The sequence below is a fragment of the Otolemur garnettii genome, unplaced genomic scaffold (genome assembly GCF_000181295.1).
Source record: "Otolemur garnettii isolate 467f Iridium unplaced genomic scaffold, OtoGar3 scaffold00032, whole genome shotgun sequence".
In the NCBI taxonomy this organism is placed as follows: Eukaryota; Metazoa; Chordata; class Mammalia; order Primates; family Galagidae; genus Otolemur; species Otolemur garnettii.
In genome coordinates this window covers 2,264,832-2,271,901 of record NW_003852427.1, presented here as the reverse complement: position 1 = coordinate 2,271,901, position 7,070 = coordinate 2,264,832, and the positions used below count along the sequence as shown (strand labels likewise).

Below are 7,070 nucleotides of genomic sequence, written 5' to 3'. Positions count from 1 at the left end.
GCCCCCGCGGACCCGCCCCCCGGGCTCGCTCCGGGCGGGGCGCGAACCCGCAGCGAGGGCTGGGCGCTCGGCCCGCGCGGCCCTGTGGAACTTCGGAGGGCCCAGGCGGCCGCCGCGCGGTGGCGGGGCATCTAGCGGCTGCCGCAACCGGTGGCTTCGAGCCGCCGCGGCGAAGTGAGCGGGCCTCTCCGGCGCCGCAGCTCGCTGGGAACCGCTGCCCGACCCCCGCGGACCTCGTCAGGGTCCAGACCTGCCACCGAGGAGGTCCGTCACCGTTTCGATTTCTCTTCGTAAAGTCTGATTTGGAGGCTGAAAAAGAGGCTTTGGAGAGGCGAGCTGTGCCCTGGGAAGCAAGGCCTGTTCTGTACGGTGCAGAAACGCCTTGAGAGAAGAGAAATAAATTCCTGCGGAAAGGGTGTATGTTAAGTTTGTCACAAGATGTCAGCTGTTCACGTGGGGTCTAAAACGGAGCCGTCAAGTGCAGGTCACCTCCAGATCGTGTTATACTCCAGAGGTGGTGTGGGACGCTCAGGGCAGAAGACTGGCTTTTATTTGGAGGGGCTATTCCTAGCAGGTGACTCAAAGCAGTGCTGCTCTTGGCCCCGAGTGATGTTTTGTGATCTTACTTATCAGTGATACGTTTTTTGAGAACCAACTAACCATCAAGGGGACTTGAAAGGAAGTAAGATGGATTTTGTGAATCCCTGCATATGACTTCCCTCGAACCACGTTTTCAAGATGTCATACTTTATTACATATAACGTGAACTGCCTGGACATGTAATCTAACTTGCCAGCTGTCTTGAGACGATGAAGGAAGATGAATGTGTCTTCATGCACACACTTTGCGGCCTGTTAACTGGTGTTTTGAGACATTTGTTGAATCCTGCTGGACACAGGTAGATTCAGAGTTAAGATTTGTTTGCAGTGTCAGAAAAGTAAGTGCTTGGTGGAAATGAAGGGACTAAGGTCAGGAAATGGGTAGGACGTTGCCATTGACTTGCTGCCATATCTAGGGTATGTTTCTTGCACTTTGTAGAGTTGATTTTTCTTATTTGTAAAATTAGCACAAATAGATCATCTTTCTGCGAGCTTTCAGTTCTAAAAGTCAATGACTTTTTGAAATGAAAGATTTAAAAAAATCGGTCTGGAATTTGAAAGGTTCTACATAAAAATGTTGACAATGTGTGCATCTTTATTAAAAAACATTTGGGAAAAACATCTTGGAAGCTATATCCAGAATGATTTTATGTAAGTTATTTGAACAGAAACATTTAAGCATATATTTTAATGTGCTTAAAAATTTTTTTCTTGGTGGCACCCGTAGCTCAGTCGGCAGTACACTAGCCACATACACCAAGGGTGGTGGGTTCCAACCCAGCCCTGGGCCAGCTATAAAACAATGACAAGAAAAACAAAATAGCTGGCACAATTATATTTGTTATTTCTTTCTTTTCTTTTCTTTCCTTTTTTTTTTTTTTTTGAGACAAAGCCTCAAGCTATCACCCTGGGTAGAGTACTGTGGCATCACAGCTCACAGCAACTTCCAACTCTTGGGCTCAAGCAGTTCTCCTGCTTTTGCCTCCCAAGAAGTTGGGACTACAGGCGTCTGCCACAATGCTCAGCTATTTTTTGGTTGCAGCCGTCATTGTTGTTTGGTGGGCCCGGGCTGGATTCTAACCGCTTGGGCATTGTGTCAGGTGCCTGTAGTCCCAGCTACTTGGGAGGCTGAGGCAAGAGAATACCTTAAGCCCAAGAGTTAGAGGTTGCTGTGAGCTGTGATGCCACAGCACTCTACCCAAGGAGACAGCTTGAGACTCTGTCTCAAAAAAAGAAAAAAAATTTTTTTAATTGAGGTGTAACTTGCAGTAAGGTTTTAAAAAGTCACAACCAGTGATTTTTTATATGTGTATATGCCCTGATAATCACACCAGATCAAGATACAGAACATCTTATGGCGCCCTCTTCAAAGGCTACTTTTTATCCCTCCCATACTTCTCCTTCCTTAAGGCAAGTAAGTCTATTCCAACTTCTGTCACCACAAATGAGTTTTGCCTCAAAACAGGACCCCTTTGGCCACCAAAGGGGGCAATATTAGTAATTAAACTGGACAGCACGTATGTAAACATTTTAGCCATGATCTTATGCATTATATCATAGGGTTTTTACTTCTAGACTGACTTACTCTGAACTGGGAGACTTCTTAGTCACCAGGTCACTTCAGTTGAGGCAATACTTTGCAGGTTTGGCTCTGTAGTTCTTGGGAGTCCTTATGTTCACGGATATGGTATTTGTTATTTCCCATTTTTGGAACACAAGTACTATATATTTGTAGACAGTAGGTTTGGAGGCTGATTGAGGAATTTTCCCAACAAGTCAGAATTTATGGTGTCAGTAAATGAATCAGTACCTTAAAGCCTAGAATTTGCTGAGAAAATTGAATGAAAATTGATTTTTTAAAGTTCAGTAAATTAAGAATGTGGATATAAAGCTTTAACGACCTTTTAAATGACAGCAATTAACTTGATTTATATATGCAGGATATTTCACCCGGTTTATCAAATCATTAAAGCTCTAACTATGGAAGCAACAAATATAACCAAAAATTATGTTAGGTGTGATTTATTATTTTTTTTTTATCTCAGCATAGCATGATTAAGATACCTTTTTATAATATACCTCTGTCTAGGAAAGTTGATTTTTTAAGTTCTTTCCTAAAGCAAGTACTATAACAATTTGTTTATCCTTCCCAAATGTCTTTTACTATGTACTTGTACTCTGTCTTGTTTCTACAGGTAAAGGAAGAGTTAGATGTTATAAGTGAATTCTTATTTTGTTAGTTCCTAACAAAGGTCTGAATATGTATATATGTGTGTGTGTGTGTGTGTGTGTGTATATATATATATATATACATATTTTTTTTTTAACCACAAGGACATCTGTGTGATAAAAGTGATAAAAGTTTGGAACATTCTAACCCTGTGGTAGGGATGTATGGGGGATAGTCCACAAAGTTCAAAGCTTTTCTTTTTGAAATGATTTTGTTAATAATTCTGTCTTTCTCTGTCTAAGATGGCGAGTCGCTAAGCTGGATTGGTCACTCCATCCAAGATTCACAGCCTCATTAGCGAAGAGAGTAATTGATGATTTAGCTATTGATATTACTGATTCACTGCTTCTTTGTGTAGGTCTTTTTAGATTTCTTGGCTTTTGCATTATCAGATTATTTAATTTAAATTTATTAAATCTTTAATAAGAAATGCAACTAAAGAGATAGAAAATGAGAAACAGATTATCCATAAAAGGAAATTTCCTCTTTTTGATATGTTTCTTTACAGGCTCCTTTTCTCTTTAAAAATACTGTGCTTGTGCATTATCTTACTGTTCTAGAAGGCACTTTTGCTTTCACAGTTATAACTAACCTGGCTTAGCTATAGAATGGTGGCATAGCAGCGGGTATTATTTGACACTAAAGTCTGTAAAAAAGATGAACTGTCTAAACTTCATTGGTTTTATGAGTTCATGTTATGTTAACATTAGAGTTAACAAATATAGGCTTGGCTCCTGTGGCTCAAGTGGCTAAGGCCCCAGCCACATATACCTGAGCTGGAGGGTTTGAATATAGCCTGAGCCCACCAAACAACAATGTCAGCTGCAACCAAAAAAATAGCCAAGCATTGTGGCGGGCGCCTGTGGTCCCAGCTACTTGGGAGGGGGAGGCAGGAGAATCGCTTGAGCCCAGGAGTTGGAGGTTGCTGTGAGCTGTGATACCACGGCACTCTACCAGGGCGACAGCTTGAGGTTCTGTCTCAAAAAAATTTTTTTTTCTGCTAACTTCCCAAAATTTTACTATTTGGAATTATTTGGCTGATAATCAATATTTCAGAAAGATTTAAATGAAAGTAAAAGAACACATAATCAGTAAATGGTACAGCTTTCTTATGGCCAGGTATTTTTCTTTCAGTATGTAGCATTTGTTATTTAATTAGGGAGTTTGTATTTGAAAACAATATCTATATACATTTGTTAAATTGGACAAAAGTCTCCAGGGATTTTGGTTACCTGGGGGAGTTTTTTTTTTTTTTTTCGAGACAGCTTCAAGCTGTCCCCTTGGGTAGAGTGCCGTGGCATCACAGCTTACAGCAACCTCCAACTCCTGGGCTCAAGTGAGTCTCCTGCCTCAGCCTCTCAAGTAGCTGGGACCACAACGCCTGGCTATTTTTTGGTTGCAGCCATCATTATTGTTTGGTGGGCCCAGGTTGGATTCGAACCCACCACCTTAGGTGTATGTGATTGGTGCCTTAGCCACTTGAGCCATAGGCGCCAAGCCATACCTGGGAGATTTTGAACCATTAGACTTTGGGGAGTGGGATTTTGATAAGGACTCTACCATTCTTCAAGTAATAGTAGCCCTATTGGAAAATTATTTAAAAGAGAAAGGATATGGTCAGGTTGTTGCAAATTCATGTTTAAAGTTTTCAGAACTAGGAGGAAGAATAAGAACAAATACAAGTTATTAATAGAAAAAATTATGTGACTTCATTGCAGAAGTTTTCACAGGCTTTTTTTTTTTTGAGACAGTCTTACTTTGTCACCCTCGGTAGAGTGCTGTGGCATCACAGCTCACAGCAACCTCTAGTTTTTGGGCTTAGGTGATTCTCTTGCCTCAGCTTCCCAAGTAGTTGGAGCTACAGGCACCCACCACGACACCCAGCTATTTTTTTGACTTGGCCAAGATGGGGTTTGAACCCACCACCCTCGGTATATGGGGCCAGCGCCCTACTCACTGAACCACAGGCGCTGCCCTTTTAACAGGCTTGATTGTATAACTCAGAGGCATCTAAACATTTGTATGTAATTATTCTTTCTGTTATCCAAGAGAGTGTTTATAATCTTATTCAGCCCTCATTGTCTTAGGTGATCACTCAAGGATGTTATTTAAAAACAGACAAATACAGTCTATATATTGCATTAAATGATGCAAGTCTCTGTTGAACTTTGTGGTTTGATAGTTTTAATAAACTTCAGGGAACTGGGCACTTGACTGTGCAGGGAGAGGCTATAAGGTGACCTTTCTCACATGGTGCACAGTGTTGCCTGCATTGGTTCCTTTTTGATATTTTTGCTAGTCTGGAGAAAGGTTAATTACTAAACTGATTTGGGGAAGATAGGGTAGTTGAGAATATCTACTTTGTCTGAGAAAGTTGGGTTTAGGTCTGAGATGGTGTTTGGAGAGGATTGATAAAAGGTGGAGGTGGTTTGTTGGCAGCCAAAAGTGTGGGACAGTCACACATTTAGAATGACAGTATAGGTTCGGTGCCTTAGCTCAGCAGCGAGGGCACTGGCCACATACACCAGAGCTGGCGAGTTCAAACCCCACCTGGGCCTGCCAAACCACAGTGACAACTACAACAAAATCATCTGGGTGTTGTGGTGGGCACCTTTAGTCCCAGCTACTTGGGAGGCTGAGGCAAGAGAATCGCTTACACCCAAGAGTTTGAGGTTGCTGTGAGCTGTGACACCACAGCACTCTACCTAGTGTGATATAGTGAGACTCTGTCTCAAAAAAAAGAAAAAAAATGACAGTATAGATAGGATGAGAAATTTAGCAATTACTAAAATGCTTCAAGAGATTTTCTTGCTGATACTCAACTTGAAGTGTTAACCAAGGAGTGCTTTGATTTGAATTCCAAATTATTATTTTTTATACCCTGAAGAGTTTTAAAAAATGTATTTGAGGTGAAATATTTGCTCAATGGGAGGACTGTGGTGTGAGTTGACATGGGCTTTTCATTCTTTCTCACATTAATTTGCTACTCAGACTAGAATGCATTCTTGTCTCTGAGTGTTTGCTAGTGTTCTTTCTTATTAGTCATTTTCTATAAAACATGCTTTTTCTATATTAAAAATAGTATATGGTAATTTGGAATCATAATTTTAAGATAACCAGTTTGGCTCATTTTTACTTGAGTCATAAAATAGTGGTTTGATGATGGGTTGGAGTGGTGTGATGATGATCACAAACAAACATATTACCTGTCTAGAGGATGGTAAATAAGGAGAAAATAATTTTTTTGCTATTTAAAACAATTGTTTTTTCAGTTGTGGTATGGTAGATACATAACTCTACTTTTTTTTTTAAATTGAGACAGAGTCTCACTTTGTTGCCCTCGATAGAGTACTATGCCGTCACAGCTCACAGCAAGCTCTAACTCCTGGGCTCAAGTGATTCTCTTGCCTCAGCCTCCCAAGTAGCTGGGACTACAGGCACTGACTGCAATGCTCAACTGTTTTTTTGTTTTAGCAGGCCCGGGCTGGGTTCCAACCCACCAGTCTTGGTGCATGTGGCCAGCGCCCTACCCACTGAGCTATGGGTATTGCCCAACTTTACCATTTTAACCATTTTAAGTGCACAGTTCAGTAGCATTAAGGTACTCACATTGTTGGCAACCATCATCACCACCCATCCGGAACTTTTTCTGTCTTCCTAAACTGAAAATCTGTACTATGAAACAGTTACTGTGATTTCCTCTCTTCCCAGCCCTGACAACCATCATTCTAATTTCTATCTCTATGATTTTGACTATTCTAGATACCTCATGCAAGAGGAATCTTGTGGTGTTATTTTGTGACAGCTTTATTTCGTTTACTATAATGACTTCAGAGTTCACCCTTGTTGTAGTATGTGTCAGAATTGTTTTTTGAAGAAGTAAAAATTTTAAAAGACATTACAGTAGGTAAGAAAGAGGTCACAGAACCCTGTATGCTAGGATTTGTTACCTCCCTTGTGAGACCTCTGTAGGTGCTCACCAAAGCTGTGAGAGCCGGGCACTTTGTCCTTAGTTATAGTTTGGACACACTTGGTTATTATTAATGGTTATGGAATGAAAGAGAACAGAACATGACAGCAAGGTGAAAGGGACAATATAAAGTCAAAGGTCTCTAGAGTCTTAAGTCATACTGGCTAGGGACAGAGCCTTGTGGGTCTCAGGATGCAACCCTTTTGTACCATTCAGTCCCCTTTGTATCTCTGGTACTTGCCAATTGTCAGTTAAATAATTTTTTTTTTTT

At 40.9% G+C, this 7,070-nt stretch overlaps 1 protein-coding gene across 2 annotated transcripts in view; it reads left to right on the top strand.

Annotated features, from left to right (window-relative positions):
• Positions 1–7,070, top strand: part of SFMBT1 (Scm like with four mbt domains 1) — a 157,391-nt gene that overhangs the window by 720 nt on the left and 149,601 nt on the right. Inside the window, exon 1 of one of the 2 annotated variants that reach the window (XM_023513023.1) lies at positions 33–898. The exons of the other annotated variant lie outside the window; for it this stretch is intronic. The gene's annotated coding sequence lies outside the window, so the exon portion shown is untranslated. Of the gene's footprint in view, positions 1–32; positions 899–7,070 lie in introns of those variants that run through there. 2 annotated transcript variants of the gene reach the window in all.